The sequence below is a fragment of the Chelonoidis abingdonii genome, chromosome 1 (genome assembly GCF_003597395.2).
Source record: "Chelonoidis abingdonii isolate Lonesome George chromosome 1, CheloAbing_2.0, whole genome shotgun sequence".
Lineage (NCBI taxonomy): Eukaryota > Metazoa > Chordata > Testudines > Testudinidae > Chelonoidis > Chelonoidis abingdonii.
In genome coordinates, this window is record NC_133769.1 from 69,532,739 (window position 1) to 69,549,797 (window position 17,059).

At 40.6% G+C, this 17,059-nt stretch overlaps 1 protein-coding gene across 1 annotated transcript in view; it reads left to right on the forward strand.

Moving 5' to 3' along the window:
• Nucleotides 1-480: 480 nt before the first annotated feature.
• The window catches only part of FRS2 (fibroblast growth factor receptor substrate 2), a 98,766-nt gene continuing 82,187 nt past the window's right edge, over nt 481-17,059 (forward strand). Inside the window, exon 1 of the mRNA XM_032796516.2 lies at nt 481-4,570. The gene's annotated coding sequence lies outside the window, so the exon portion shown is untranslated. The remainder of the gene's footprint in view (nt 4,571-17,059) is intronic.

Consider the following 17,059-nt stretch of genomic DNA (forward strand, 5'->3'; position numbering starts at 1 on the left):
ACCAAAGCATGGAGCACCAGCACCACAGCATGGAGTGGCTGATAACCATTATGGAGCGACAAGCAGACTTGATCCAGGTGCTTGTAGTCATGCAGGTGGAGCACTAGTGTGCCCACCCTCCCACTGCAGCCCTTGTCTCAAAACTCTTTGTCTTGTACCCAAACGTCACTGCCAACCCACTTTCCCCAACATCTGGATTCTTATCGCCACCAGCTGCCTCCTACACCTGTAGCTTCACCACCCAGCCCTGTAAACTATGATCCTTACCCACTGCACTCAACCCCCATCATCATGCATTTTAGCCAGCCTGAAGTGCAGCGCTCATTGCACAGCACTCCAGACAGGAAGGCTGAGTATGAGAACAGGACATACGCAAATCTGTGATTGAACCGTTCCCCACCCCTTGCCCTTTCTGTTTCCAAAGCAGTTGTGTTTCTTTTCAATAAATAAATTTTCTTTTAAATAAATGGCTTTGAAAAATTCTTTATTAATGCATTAAGTAAAAGATACCTTAGCCCAGGAAAGCAATAGGCACTGCAAGTCAGTGTGGCAAGCACAGATTCCTACTAACATTGTAACCACTGCACTTCACTCCCATGCAGGGCACCAAACATTTCTGGTGGCTTTCAGCCTCAAATTGCTCCCTCAAGATATCCCTAATCCTTGCAGCCCGGCGCTGGGCCTCTCTAATAGCCCTGCTCTCTGGCTGTTCAAATTCAGCCTCCAAGTGTTGAACTTCCAAGTTTCATGCCTGAATGAATCTTTCACCCTTCCCTTCACAAATGTTATGGAGGGTACAGCACACGGATATAACTGCCGGGATGTCATTAGCCAGGTCCAGCTTCCCATACAGAGTGCCAGTGGCCCTTTAAATGGCCAAAAGCACACTCCACAGTCTTTCTGCACTGACTCAGCCTGTTATCGAACCGCTCCTTGCTGCTGTCAAGGCTCCCTGTGTAGGGTTTCATGAGCTACGGCATTAAAGGGTAAGCGAGGTCTCCAAGGATCACAATGGGCATTTTTACTTCCCCTAAGGTGATCTTTGGTCTGGAAAATATGTCTTTGCTTGCAACTTCCTGAACAGGCCAGTGTTCCGAAAGATGCGTGCATCATGGACCTTTTCGGGCCAGTCTGAGTTAATGTCAATGAAGCACCCATGGTGATCCACAAGCGCCTGGAGAACCATAGAGAAATACCCCTTCTGATTAAGATATTCAGCAGCTAGGTGGCCTGGTGCCAGAATTGGAATATGCATCCCAACTATCACCCTTCTGCAGTTAGGGAATCTCATTTGCGCCAAGTCAGCCACAATGTCATGCACATTACCCAGAGTCACAGTTCTTCTGAGCAGGATGCGATTAATGGCTCTGCAAAACTTGCATCAACAAGATTCCAACAGTCGACTTTCCCACTCCAAACTGGTTAGTAACCGATTGGTAGCTGTCTGGAGTTGCCAGCTTCCAGATTGCAATAACCACCTGTGATGTTGTGCAGTCTATATGGTTTTACAAAAATTTAATAAGTGAATATAATGTAACTGAGATATGCTTCATGCAAAAGGTCTCTTGTAAGGTATCATTACAAAGCTTGTAATCTACTGAATGTGGTCATCCTATTTGTATAAATGTACCACTCTTATACCTGAAACTAGAAATATGAAATATAACTCTGAGGGCCTATTGTAATTATGTAAAATGTGAGCCATTAATGATGGTTTGGAATCTTGATGACTCCCATTAACTAGGACCATTGTCTGCAAATGGCTGTATTTACCTGTGTCTTCCTGTATATGTGTGTGCTGGCAAGTGGGTAATGAAGTCCTGCAGTGACATGTGATCATGTCACCTGAACTGGAATCCATCTTTAACCTAGTGTCTTTCCATTGAGAAGGAGGAGGTGGGAACTCAGAGAGGGACAAAAGGATTCCCGCCTTATGCAAAAGATATATAAAGGGGTGGAAGAGAACAAAGAGGGAGAAGAGCCATCATGAAGAATCCCCTAGCTATCATCAGAGCTGGAACAAGAACTGTATCAGGGGAAAGAATTGTGCCCAGGTCTGGAAGGTGTCCAGTCTGAGAGAAAAAACTTACTGAAGCATCTCAGAGGGTGAGATTATCTGTATTCAGTTCGATTAGACATAGATTTGCACATTTTATTTTGCTTGGTGACTTACTTTGTTCTGTCTGTTACTACTTGGCATCACTTAAATCCTACTTTCTGTATTTAATAAAATCATTTTTTATTTATTAATTAACTCAGAGTATGTATTAATACCTGGAGGAGCAAACAACTGTGCATCTCTGTCTATCAGTGTTATAGAGGGTGAACAGTTTATGAGTTTACCCTGCATACGCTTTATACAGGGTAAAACGGATTTATTTGGGTTTAGACCCCATTGGGAATTGGGCATCCGAGTGCTAAAGACAAGCACACTTCTGTGAGCTGTTTTCAAGTAAACCTGCAGCTTTGGGGCAGGTAATTCAGACCCCGGGTCTGTGCTGGAGCAGACGGGAGTTCGGGCTCAGCAAGACAAGGTGCTGGAGTCCTGAGCTGGCAGGGAAAACAGGAGCAGAGGTAGTCTTGACACGTCAGGTGGCAGATCCCAAGGGGGTTTCTGTGATCCAACCCATCACACTACTCTCTTCTCCACCAGCAGGGCAGCTCTCAGTCTCATGTCTTTGTGCTCCAGGGTGGGGGCGAGCTCATCACAGTCCTATGAAAGTGGCTTTTCTCATCCGAAGTCCTGCAGCCACTGCTCGTCATTCCAGACTTGCACGACAATGTGGTCCCACCACTCAGTGCTTGTTTCTCGAGCCCAAAAGTGGCATTCCATGGTGGCATGTCCGTGAATGCCACAAGCAATCTTGTGTTATGTGTTACGCAAGTCAATATTATCGGACTCCTCACTGTCAGTTTGTAGCTTAAGGAGTAACTCGACTGCCAAACGTGATGTGCTGGCGAGACCTATTAGCATATTCCTCAGCACTTCATGATCCATTCCCACAGATCAAAAGGGAAGACAGAGCATGCAGTACAAAGAATGTTGAAAAGTGGTGCCAAATGTGGATGGAAGCACAGGGATTGCTGGGATGTAGAGAAATGCATCATGGGGTGTTAGGACAGGACCCAGAATGCTCCGACCCCATGACCTTCCCACAAGCCACAGCACCAGAATGGGAAGAGGTCCTCTGTGGGAAACCTGCTGCAAGTGCTGCAAATGTGGCCACGCCAGTGTGCTTGCAGCTGAGAGTGTGGACACACTGCAGCGCTTTCCCTACTGTGCTGTCCAAGGGCTAGTTTAACTTTCAGTGTTCTACCTCTGCAAGTGTAGCTATGCCCTTAGTTTGTACTGACTTTGCTACTGCTTTTTAATGTACCCTGTTGTAAAACTAAGGACATACCGAAATAAGTTGACATACTCCTTAGAGAACCTCTGCATACCTCCAGGGTACCCCTGACGGAGAACCACTGCTCTACACAATTAAACAGCTCTGAAGCTAGCTGAGGGTGTCTACTGCACTGTAGACATACCCATCGTTTCTATTTTCATCATTCCTACTTTCCATCTTTTATTAACTATATTGCTCCCTCTTTATACATCAGCATTTAAAAAAGAACACAAAGATACATTTTTACAGTGTCTGAAGATTAATAAAATAAACCCAAACACTACAGAAACTTCTTGGTGCCCATTCACAAGTAATGAAAAAGCAAATTAAAACCCTTGTGCCTCATCTTTTCAAACGTGCAAAATCAGTAAGTTTCTACAAGGAAACTTCGGGCAGCCCTTCTCAGGAATGGGCCCTGGCAACGCACTTCTCGGGTGCCCAGCAGAAAACAGTAACTGACACACGCAAAATTCCTAGTTCTTCCTCCCAGGCCGCTTAGCTGTTTTCTTTAGCAATTTCTTTGAGGGATGGGCTGCGACTTCTACACCACCAAAGCCACTGTCAGCTCGCAAAACGCCGCGAGGATCGGAGTCTCCTGGGGCGGCTCCCGCATGAGATGACCCAGCAGACCCCCCCACAGCCCAAGCGGCTCACTACATTGTGCAGCGAGAGTCAGGCTGCGCCAGCGGGGCAGTGACACGCCAGAACTCGGGGCCCGCCCGACCCCAGGTGGGGTGTGGCGGACAGGCTCAGCCAGCACGACCGCCCGCGCACGCGAGTTCGGGGTTACGCAGGAATATGTAAATTAGCTCAGGCACGCAGCACTTGGATAAACGGTTAGCGCGAGAGCGAGGCCCCAGCTACCTAAGCGCGTGCTCCCAATGAGTGGCTCCTCCCGCCCCGCGTGAGCCCATGGCTCTCCCTGCCATAGACGCCCCCAGCCCTAGCCCAGGATCACACCCCCACCCTGGCCCCGGAAGAAGTTGTGGGGCTGGCCCCGGAAGTTGTCCCGGGCAGAGTCCGGCCCAGAGCGAGGCCCCGCTGCTGCAGCTATCAAGAGTTGCAGTTGTTCCCGGGGCTGTGGAAGGACAGAGCGCCGTGGTCTCCCCGCCCCCGGAGGCTCGGCCCGGCCCGGTCCCGCCCCTGCCGGTTTCGCAGCCAGTCCTGGGTTCATGGAGAACGTAAGTGCTGCACAGGGCCCGGCGCTTTCCCCCGAGTGCCCGCAGCCGGCTTCTGGGGGCGGAGGGCGCAGCGTCCTAGGGCCCGGCCCGGCTCGGCTCTTCCTGGCGGTGACTGGTGCTAGCGGGAGAGTCCTGGGCTGCGGGAGCCGCTGCTCCGTATTGGCCCTGTTCTGGGCGTCCCTTGGGGAGAGGCGAGCCGCTGGGAGAGCGGGGCCGGGCTGGGGACGTGTTTCTGTCAGTGGCGGGGAGGGGGACCTACCATCGTGCTTGGGGGGCCGAGCGTGGGGTTGCCAAGTCGCTGATGTGAGTGTAGAGCTCGGGTGAGGGGTTGGGTTTGGTTTGCGGGGGGACTAACCTGCCGTTGTGTGTGTTGCCAGTGGGGGTGGAGTGTGGGTGGGGAGGAGTTGAGGGAGATGAGAAATGTCTGTAAAAACAAAGCTGAGCCCTAAAAGCTGTTTTGAGTGTGGGCTTACTGGAGTCAGCTCCTGTGTGGTGTGGTCTCTGGGCTTGCAGACTGTACACCAGCTGATTTGCCTCCTGGGTCAGCCTTATCCTGTGTGTCCTGTCAAGGTTCCCTGTGTAGCTATTACTGCTTCTATAACGTGCATTTTAGGACTAGTATATTTGCTATTGCATGTCCCAGATTGTCGTGTATTAACTCCAGGATGCCCAATAGTCCTGGAACTTTAAAGGCACTGGTCCTGACTCTCAAAACTAATTCTGAGTCTGGCTAGATTGATGAGTTAGTGCCAAAATAGTGGAAGTGTCTGATATATGGGGAGGGGATTCTGAAAATTTCCCCAAAATGAGCCTCTATGAGTGAAAATATATTAAAAGTTATACCTAACGGAATATATTTCAAGTAGAAAATTCCCTTTTTTGTAATCTCCTGCAAGGATTAGTTTCGTGGGGATTGGCCTCAGAAAGTTAAACAGTGCAAATGGTGTCTCACATCCTAGTTAATTATAGTGGACCACAAGGTCTGCTATAGCTAAGGTTTAGACCAGCTTTTTGTTTAAATCAGTTCTATGACAGTTTTTTGCAATTTTGTAAGTGCTGTGTCTGCAATACTGAGTTTTAACATTTTGGGAAAATTCTTAGCTATTTTTAATCTTCCTTTCATTGTCAATCCATAGATCATATTCAGGTATCACTTAACATTTTATTTGACACTTAGTCATAGAATGATGTACCTTTCAGTTGTGGTGCATGTACATAACAGAAGTCAGGCTTAACACTGGGAAGAGTTTTGTATTTGTCATTTTCTACAGTGTAACACAATATTTTGTATTAGTAGTTTTTTCTGATGATTTCATTTCCTAATGACTCTTTAGTAAATATACTACTCTAAAACCTCTTAACTCTTTTGAATGAAACGCTAATACATAAGTGACATTTAGTGTAATGTGCGTATAGCTTTTCTAAATAACTTATTTTGGTCTTAAACAGCCTTAAAATATTCGTAGCCCTTTTTACATTAAAATACTACTTTTATGATCTGGTAACTATGTTGTCATTTTTTTTCTTTTTGGGAGATGATGAGCTGTGTAAAGTATTGCAGTTTTTGTTGTGGTGCATTTGCAATGCTTTGGTATTAAGACATGTGGGTTCAGATCCAGTAAATGCCCTGTATTCCTACTGAAGTCAGCATGAATTCTGCAAGTTGACTCTGTTGTACATTTTCCTCAGTTAAATACTGCACTGAAAACATACAGTACTTTATAAATGTACTTGCTGTTTTTTTGTTTAAAAAGAAATGTGTGTTTATATTGGAATAAATTTACCAGTGCAATACTAATATTAATACATTTCGTTCCCTTCATTATTTGACTCTAATTTGGATGTCACTCCTTAATTAACAACCCCTTAGTTCGTGTGATTCTGTGTCGAGAAAAATTGAAAATGCTTATTGAAACGATATTCCTGCAAAGATACGTCTAGCTAAACTTCTTTCCATGATTTTTGCTTACTTTCATGCTTGTTTATTTTAAACACAAGGTAGTCAATTTAGTTGTTTAAGATTATACTGCAATTTTTCTGTGGACCATCTTCTTGTAAGGTTGTCAAGACTTCAGATTTGAAATGAGTGTGGAGGAAAGAAGTTTAGTTTAATTTTACCTGAAAATTTCCTGTATTTGGTGGAATTATGTATGCTTACTGTAGCAAGGCTAATCAGTTCATTAGAGGACAACCTGATCCTTCCCAGGGTCATCCCTCTGCAGAGCTGTCGCAAGCAGTACTTTGAGACTAAAAGTAATTTAGCACTCGGACTGATACGTGACAAATAAGAGTCATCTGACGTAGGTAAGTGGGAAGGGGATTTTCAAGATGTGTACGTATAGGATTACTTTTTGGTACATGTATGAAGAGACATAGCTAACTGAAATATATTTATAGTGGCAAATTCCCCTGTCTGTTAGTTAAGTATTGCCAATCATTTTTGTCAGGAAAAATAAAATATTTGACACTTAATGTATATTAACATTTGTGTTTGTATAATCTGCCCTGCAAATGCTTTTACATGTGTGCTTAATTTTACACATTAGTTCCTTTGAAGTCAGTTGGGCTTTTCGAGTACGTAAAATTAAGCATGTAAATTTGCAGGATTTTATCTGTTTGAATTGATATAATTATACATTATTCTAGTCTGTGTTCTGTACTGTTGTTTGTGCTCAATCAGTGAACTACCTGGAAATTATACCCTGCTAAATCTGATGTTCTAAAAATAATAGTTACTTTTTGTAAAGTAATTTAATCTTGCTGTATATATTCTTTATTCTTATTCAGTACTCTTAGATTTCTTGGTGATTCCAAATTAATTATGAATGCAATTACATCCATTTTGCTAAGTGAGCAATTCAGAACTTGTTGATATCAGTCATTTCAATTTACTGCAGTGAGCAACGGATCAGGCCTTATAGTTTAAAGAATGCAGCTCTTAAGATAGTAGATGAAATTCATGCCTGATTAGAGGGGCCAGTTAACAGGGCACTTCCTAATTCAACATTTAAATCCCGTATAACTTTAATTTGGAGTTGAAGTGGGCATAAATGGTGCATAGGACCTTGCCTGGGTGTTTGGCATGTTAAAAAACTACAGCCAAATTTGAGCTGTGACTTTGGATCTCTCAGCTAGGGGTGTAATAGTTAACTCAACATTTACACTGCTGCTGTTTTGCATTTTATTCAACACGGAGAATGAAACTAAAAGAGTGAAGTTGATCAATTTGTAGATGATTTCATTTTCTGGGTTTTGCACACCAGCAGATGTTAAGTTTCCCAAAACTTAGGACAACGCTTAAACTTTAATTGAAACAAGTTTATTTTTTAACTTACTAAAATCATGAATAGAGCTCTATTTGTGTTAGGTTTTGGTAAACTTTTTAGCAATCTTAGACTGAAAAATACTACATCTCTTTAATTCTGGGGTGTCAAACTCATTTGGCTCAGGAGGCTGAATTGCATATTAAATCATAGTTCATGGTCTGGGGCATAAATAAAGGACTTCAGACTCTTCTTGATCCAGAGCAGTCAAACACTGATGTCACTAGGAGCTTTGCGATGAGATCAAGGGAAGGATCTGCCTTTTTGTAGTAACTAAACTTAGATATTCTTCATTTAGTACCTTATTGTCACATTCAGCAACATTCAGTAGGAAAAATATGCCCCCATTTTAGTGCCAGTTTCTGCCCTCTGTTCCCTCCCCCACCATCTCCTTTCTTTCTCTCTCCATCTTCCCTGTCTGTTTACTCTGTTTTTCCCTCTGCATTTCCCTACCTGAAGCAACTCCCAGTTCCCACCTCCTTGTGAGCTTATCTCCCACACCCCCTTCCCCATTCTATCCATGAAAATGATCAGCTAAAAATAGTTGATGTTGACACTGAAATGTTGTCACTGGATTTTAGGTCTGAGACACCAGGCGCTACGCCCGTCCCACCCCCCCACCATGAGATTAATAGGAAGAAGGGGAGTTCATGCTCCTCAGTCACTGTTTCCAGCTGTCTGCAGACTCAGGCACCCGTCATTGCAGCAGTTTAGCTAAGTTCACATTTACAAACTTTTTTTTTTAACTATTAGGATTAGGAACTTATTTAAAGAAAGAGAGCTGAAATTCGACACAGTCTGAACATGTCCTGTGGGAAACGTAAACACATCAAGCAGACCATATCCAGCCCATGGGCATTACGTTTGACATACTGGCTTTATTTGGTTTAACTGAGAAGCTTCTGGTGGTGAGGTTAGGAGGGACAAATCTGTTGAATATCTGCATGTTCATAAAGGCATGAAGAATCACAACATCCCTACCCCCTAAATTAATAAGAGGCTTCAGTATAAGTTGACCTTTTTAGTGTGTTGGTACATTTGTTACAATTTTCTATGAATTAACATTAGAGTGGTTTGTATTTTGGCAGTGATCATTCATAATGCAAATAGGTTCCTGAAAAAATGACGCTTAGTTTGGCATTTATGGCAGATGCAGCAGTGAATTAAATGTCTACCAAGGAAATGGTAAGACTTTACAGTGTGGTAAAGGGGTGTGTGTATGTGCTCTCTGTCTGTCTGTCTCTCTCAGTAAAATTGATCACATAACCATTTCCATTTTTTCGAAGATGGCAATCACCTTAACTCTTTCACATACACAGAGAAACCATTGTCAACGATGGTCAAATTTCTTGGTATAGACAGAAGTTAATATTCTGATTGTGTGAAACTTGAAATGCAGCAGCTCTATACTGTTCCACTATAAAAAATATTTAAGGGGGATGGATTTAAAATTTTCAGTTAGACTTTTTCTGTCGTAATCAGTGTTTACGAAGTCATTCTCTTTATACTTGGATCTGCGATGTATTCTCTGGCATACCACTATCTTCTGCTCTTACCACTTCGTTGCTTCTAGCTGAATTGCAAAACAAAAGTTTCTAGTTGTCATGGTTGGGGAGAAGAGTTTGAAAATATGAATGCTAATGACTCAAAAACCAAAGGGTAAATAAAAAGAACCCCGCATTTATTTATTTTTTTAAAAATCTCATGATTTGTTTGGGGGCTTGGCTCATGATTTTGGTGTAGTTGGCCATGACAATATTATGCACACTGCTTGGTGAGGACAGAGTGGTGCTCCCGCATTGTTGTGACCAGCTGCAGTCTTTCTCTCTAGGACATCACATCTGTTACCCACACAACTTGTTTTGCCTTTACCCAAGGTGCTGTCAAATCCATGAGTGTGGCTCAATGGTTGGAGCAGAGAATTGGGTGTCAAGACCTGGGTTCTGTTCCCATATGTCACTGATTTGCTTTTAAGTTAATGATGCTTGGTTTGTATGGAAACAGTTCTACTACAGTACACTTCTGAATCAAGGTCTCAAGTACATTTTTAGGTTTTATCTACCTTCTCTTTCACACTATGTAGTAAGTCAAAGAGGAAATATTCTCTACTGCAAGTGAATTAGTTTGTTGGATGTAAACTTCATTTTCTTTAAGCTTATGTTTAATAAGAATTTGGCTTTTTTCAGGTATTCAGATTTCTTTCTGTGTATATTTGACTTTGTGACTTTTGTTCAGGAAAATGTGCTTCAGAACTACTAGTTTTTTGAAATATCTATACCTATAATAAAATCCAAGTATTATATGGCAGTCGGCATATTTGTAATACTGCAAGTTTTTTGGATGACTACTCAAATTCAAGAGGGGTTTGATCATCACATTTTTAGTTCTAAGAGAAGACCTTCTTTTTCCTTGACTCCTCTCCGTTGGTTTTTCTTCATGGTGGTATTGGTACTGGCAGAGCTATGATGCTGCTGCAGTCATTCATACAGCAGATGCCGGTTAGTGTAAACCACTGATCCATTACTGTGTGCTGGCTCAGTGGTGAAAAGTTGCTGTAATTTCCTGCCTCTCTTTCAAAGAGAAAATGGACCCTCTATCCTGGTATGTTGGAAGCTGGAATTCTGTAGTTTGCAACAGTCGATCAAAGTTCTTTAACCTGTCTTCAGAGCTGGAATTTAAATCATGTTGCCTTGCTGATAATTGTGGTAATTACTATGGTGTGGTCCAACAAACTGTTATGTGACCCCACAGACTTATTTGCCAAATTGCTTATCCTTGATTGATCCTATAACTGCAAACATTATTTTTCAAGCAAGTTGGTCTATAAACACTTTGAGGGAGAGGCAGTGCCTTCCAACATGTTTGTACAGCATCTAGCACAATGTCATCCCACTCTGGATGGAGACATTTCCGCATTACTGCTATACAATTACTAATAATGATTATAATGAATTGCTTAAATATTTGGATGATTGTACTTAAATGTTAAAATATAGATGTCAATAATCAATATAATTCTAGTTAAGAACATGACAATTATATTTTCATCTTCATGCTAGTTGACATTTCCTTAATTGTACAAGTATTCCTAGTATGGAATGGCTTTATTTTATTTTGTGTGGTAGAACAAGAATTCTAGAGGAAATCTTGAATGTGATGGAGAGTTGGCTGTTTTTGCTATGTCTTTAGAAACTAGTGTCACCTTTGCCCCACATGAAGACATTGAAGCAATAATTTTAGAGGAACTCCCACTGTACTTCACAGAAATGCAAACTACGGTTTTATATATAAACTGTTTCAAGTGAAGAATGAATGATCTAGTGTTTGCTATATTCCAGTTCAGTACAAATGCATCGTACGCTGAGCTTACTTGAAGTATCAGCAATAGTTCTTTATTTAGTTGCATAGCAGAGCAAAACAGAGCTGACTATACAGCAGTTGTCTTTCAGACATGTCTAAATTTTTCAGTCTATTTATGACTATCAACAAACACTTTGTGCATAGTTTTGCTATGCTTTGAATGCTTCTATTTTCCTTTAATTTTGCTTAAAACTAGTAATGGAATTCCTGAGGTTTTGAAAGGAATAGTTCTTGGCAAGCCTACAGTTTTGAAAGGCAAAGGCAAATTAAGATACCAAGCAACACAGGGAGGACTAGGACTACTTCAGAGAAGAATGTTAAAATTCTTCTGACATTTTAGAGAGTTGTATTTATATTAAAAAATACTTTTCTTTTTTTAAATAAGTATTTAAAAGTGCAAATGTAAATATTAAAAAAAATTGTTTTTAAAAAAACAAAAAATAAATCTTCTAGCTCTACTCAGTGTCACTTATATTTTAGTTTTTTCAGCCAAGCATTAAGGCTACAGAATATTTCATGCTTTTGAGGTTTTTGTCTGATGGACTGTATTAAATATTATTTCAAATATTGATTTGCAGATGTAATTATTTCCTTAATCTAGAGAATATTGCTTTTAAACTACAGCAAAAATGGTAACTGAAAAACAAATCTAATCCTCCTCAGCAGTAAGAACTCTGCAACTATCAGAGGGTAGCCGTGTTAGTCTGTATCCACAAAAACAACGAGGAGGCCAGTGGAACCGTAAAACCTAACAGATTTATTTGGGTATTTGTAACTTAAACTGAACTCCTCTTCCCTTCCAATCTCTGCTCATTCCCTCACCATTCTCAATCACTGCTGACAAATACCACCATCCTCCCTGTCACTCAGGCCAGTAACCTGCCAGTTGTCTTTGGTTACATTCTCTCCCTGGACCAGCACATCCATGTTTTTTGTCCAAATACAGATGCTTCTTTCTCCAAGATGAGTCCTTTCTTTTTATCTTCACAGCTAAAGCTCTCATTCAGGCCCTTATGTGACTTGAGGTGTCAGGGTAGCCCACACTGAAAATGCCAAGGTCAGGGCAGGCAAAAAGGAGAGCAGATTCTCCTCAAACTAGTTAGTCTCAAACTGAACTCCTGATCCCTCATACTGGTTATCAAGAAGCTTTATAAAAAAAAAAAAAAAAAAAGGATCACACAGCCCGCTTTATTCCATTCCAGTCTCTGGCTCCCAATCAGCAAATAACTTCTCACTTTATTAGACCTATTTAAAACTTTAGATGCTGCACACTGTTCTTCTGATCCCAGAAAGGCCAGCCACATTACCAGATCGACACTAGTTTGGATCTTACCCAAAATACCACACTACCAGTCAATCCTTTAGTATCTAAAACTAAAGGTTTTATTGTAAATAAAAAAAGAGAAGAGAGTTGTTAAATGGTCAACACAATCAGATACATATATATGACTTCACAGTCCATATTTCAGGTTCTTACCAGCATTAGTGAGTTTGCTGTCTTGTAAAGTCCCTTTGGAACACATGCAAAGTTTGGATGGTTGTATCAGTCCTTTGTTCAAAGCTTCAGTTTGTAGAGAAATTACTCCAAGATGAGAAGCAGGTTTGAAGACAAAATGGAGAAGATGCATCTGCCTTTTTATATCTTATGCTATATGTGGCTTGTACATCCTCTGTCCCAAACACAAGCTCTCAGCATGTGGAAAAGCACTTGGAATCCCCTGTCTACAGGCATGTCCTTGTATGTCCTGCAGACTGATAGGTGTAGCCACAGCTTCTCTCAGTGGGTTCATTATACAGCGGAGTGCCCTTGATGGGCCATTAAACAGGCTGGATAGTGTTGATCCAATCTGTTTTGGTGTGTCACCCAGATCCACAGCACACATTTGAGATATCAATATATCACACACATTTATAACTTGCAATACAAAGATGATGCATATAAATAAGCATATTTAGCAAATCATAACTTTTCCACTGATACCTTACATGGCACCTATTGTAAGATTCATTGCGGTCATCCATATTCCGTACAGCGTCACACCTTATTTACTACTCTGACTACTATAAGTGCCTCTTCCCCATCCTTCTTGACATCCATATTGCTGCATTCCACACAGAAGACAGATGCTAAGAATTACTTCTGTAGTTGCTAGGTCCCCCTTGTGTACTTTATCAAGTTAGAGCTCTTTTTCCATACCATGAAAGCACTGTGTAATTCTTATCCTCCCTCCTTCTCTGCCCTTGTCCTTTTGTGCATAAACCCAACCCCACTCCTCTGCCATTGATGTCACTCACCACCTTATATGTCTGTTGCCTTTCCTTCCATACCACATTTTATACCTTCAGAATAGGGACTATCGCTTAATATATGTTGCACAACACCTGTCCCAGTGGAGCCCTGATCTTAGTTGGAGGACTGTTAAATATTAATATAAATAAGTAATATACATTTCTGCCTAGGCACAACAAGAAGACCAAGTCGTTGTCCTAGTTGTGTCTCAACCGAGGGTAGGTCAGCATAGCTTTGGTGCTCAGGAGTGTAGATTTTTCACGCCACTGGGTGGTGTAGTTATGTTGACCAGACCTCATGGTGTTCAGGTACCCTAGCATGTCTGTCTGTTTTCAAAGCACCGTTTCCTGAAGCTTGCCCTGGGCTGCCACCTTGCCTCCTTAAACTGATAAGGATGCAGGCCAACTATGCACCTCTGATTATAGACACACATTTGGTCTCTGTCCTGTGAGTGTAAATTATTCCTTCTAATAGGCATATCCGATAGCCTTATACTTACGCACATAACTAACCTGCCTGAAAAAGTGCATTGGGTGAGTTTTCCAAACCTGGTTCCCTTTCCTAATAATTCAAAGTGCTTTTTACCTATCTCATAGAACTGGAAGGGACCTTGAAAGGTCATCAAGTCCAGTCTCCTTCCTTCACAGAAGGACCAAGTACTGTCCCTGACAGATTTTTGCCCCAGATCCCTAAATGGCCCCATCAAGGATTAAATTCACAACCCTGGATTTAGTAGGCCAGCGCTCAAACTGCTGAGCTAGTTGGAAGTGGGAGGAGCTCATTGGTGACACTTTGACAATGCCATACAATAAAGGTTTTGTGGGTGGGGAAGGTGGCTTTTTATAAACATAAGTAAATGGTTGCTAACAGTGAGTTCTTGCATGTGGTTGGTCTCTGAAACACTTTTGAGCCCAGGGTATATGGTTTGCTGAGAAAAGTAGTTCAGTAGGTTGTCATCACTAATCTGCTGACCTAGGTAAAAATGACCTAAATATTTGTTTAAAATGTGAACAAAATTAATATTAAACAGGTTGTCCTTTAAATGGTCTTACTGCAGAATAATGAGGGAAACAAATTTTTGAAATTGGGTAGGCCAAGTGGATATTTTAGTTAGTGTTGCAAACTCTCATGATTTCGTTGCCAGTCTTGTAATCTTTGGTGTTTCTTCTTAAAGCTCTGAGTTCTTAGACTTAAGTGATTGTGTTTAACTCTTTTTATCACTTTATTTATTTTTTTCTGAAAAAAAGAAAAGTTCCTAGACCTCACTTTTGTGGAGAAAAGCTTAAACATGAACCCTAAAGGCGCAAAAACTAAAAGGTAAATAAAAACATCAGAACATTTTTGAAGTTTTAAATCCATTCCAATTACTGTAAAGAGTTTGAGGCCTTCATGTTTTTGAATGTTTGTGGTTTACTGACAGTAAAAAGATGAGTTTATTGTTAAGCTGTCAGTTGAATCATAGTTATGCTTTCTAAACTTATTTTAAAAGCAGTTTGGTTCCCTCTACAGTAGGAGGTCAAAATGTTAGAAACAAGACCTACTTTTAAATCAAATTAAAGTCTGTTAAAGGCCCTCTGTTAGAGGTGTAAACAAGATGGAGTAATTTTTGTAGCATTTGTCTATCAGTAGCTTTTGAAGTTGTCCTCTTGTTGCCTCTTTCTTCAGGAATTTTCATTTTGTTGACATTCAGATTGGTTGGAGCCTAGATTCATCATAACATCTGACAAACTTTACCTGTTGCATCTGCCTTTATAACTTACTTAAAGGGGCAGATTCTCATCTGCTGTTTTGGCCCAAAGTGTTTGCCTTTTGGGTCCTTAAAACCTTTAATAAATTAGGATAGCACTTAATATCTTAGCTTTTATTGTGCAGCATTTAGGCTAGTCACTGGTTTGGGAGTTTCCAGGTAATAAATTGCAAAACTATAAGACATTGGTCATTTGAGTGTGTGTGTGCTTCTTATACACAAAACATGACCAACAAAATCTAACTGGGTTAATATGGTAAACTGGATGGTCTTCAAAAAGCAACAGAGAGTCCTGTGGCACCTTAAAGACTACCCACTTCATCAGACGCATCACCCTATGTGATACTCCTATTGGTACAATGGATTATAGTTAAAACAAGTAATTATTCTTTAACGTCTGCTTTAAATTTTTTAAAAGTATTTAATTGAGGCCTGGTCGGTCTGAGAGGATGCCAGCTTTTAATGCATTCTGGGACCTTGCCATTATAACTGACTGCAGTTGTTCTTCATTCACTTTTTTTTTTTTTTTTAAAGAAGTTATGGTATCCCAGTTCCTGATTTTCCCCCTCCTCCCGAAGTTGGAGTTTTGGTGGGACAGATAATACCGCATGAGCCTTATTAGTTAATGAGGAGAGCTGAGGTATAGAGACTTCAGATATTAAATAAGATAGTCAGTTTAAAATTCCAGTTTAAGATTAAAATTAAAGTAGAAATGTTTAGGTCTAGGTAGGTGGTGGTGGTGGTGGTTTAGGGTATTTGCGGATCCCACTTCTGAAATGGGTTGAAGCATTGCCCAGCTCTGTACCAGACCTGTATGTCCCGGATAGCCTGATCTTGACAGATATTTAGTATTATGCAGTAAGGAAAGGAGTTGCATTAAAACTGGGGATTGACAAGGACAGGATACATTTACGCTAATAAATGGAGTGACATTAACCAACTTGTTATACCTTCTGTATGTTGTAATATAAAATGCTTTTCTGTTAATTATATAAGGTGAATGGATGAAATGGAACTCTAAATCAGTATAGAGTCCAGTTAATGTCTAAAGTCAAAATAGGATTGACTGTAATACTTCTTTGAAATGTTAAATCCTAGGCATAAATTATTAAAATTTGAATGAATGCAATAGTGTATGTATAAAGCAAGTAGTTATATTCTTCAATAAGGATGTCTTCTGCTTTATAAAAATTCTGAAAGTTATTTTTGTTCTATTTGCTATATCTTTAGGTGCTACAATGTTTGACAACCATATACAGTTGCATAGTTCCTTTCTTAAAATAAGTCAACATTTTATTCCAAAACCTGTACTCTGTTCTTCATACCAGAAAATCTAGAATGGATGTTCACATATTTACTTTCAATCTCAAATATTCTACATAAAAGCTTGTGGCTTTTTTTAGAGAAATGCTTTATTCTAGTTATGAAAGGCACTTCAGTCTTTATGTAGATTTATATCTAAAATTATGGTTTTGTAAAAAGAGGCAATTTGCTACAATTTAGATGACAAATTTACTTCTGTTTTCTTGATAACGCTCATAGTTTACTGTTTGTATACTTTTCCTGTAGAACAGATTTTCAGCTTTCTCTGTTTCATCATATAAGTGCATTCAGGCTTAAATAAATTCAGCTCTTCCATTACTAGAGTATACAAATGCTAGTCATTCAAAATGTCAAAATTTGGATGTAACCCAGGAGCTGAAAAGAATGTAAGCTTTCATGTATTGAGAGACATTAAGCCTTCCTAGTGGGGAGGGATAAGTGAGATA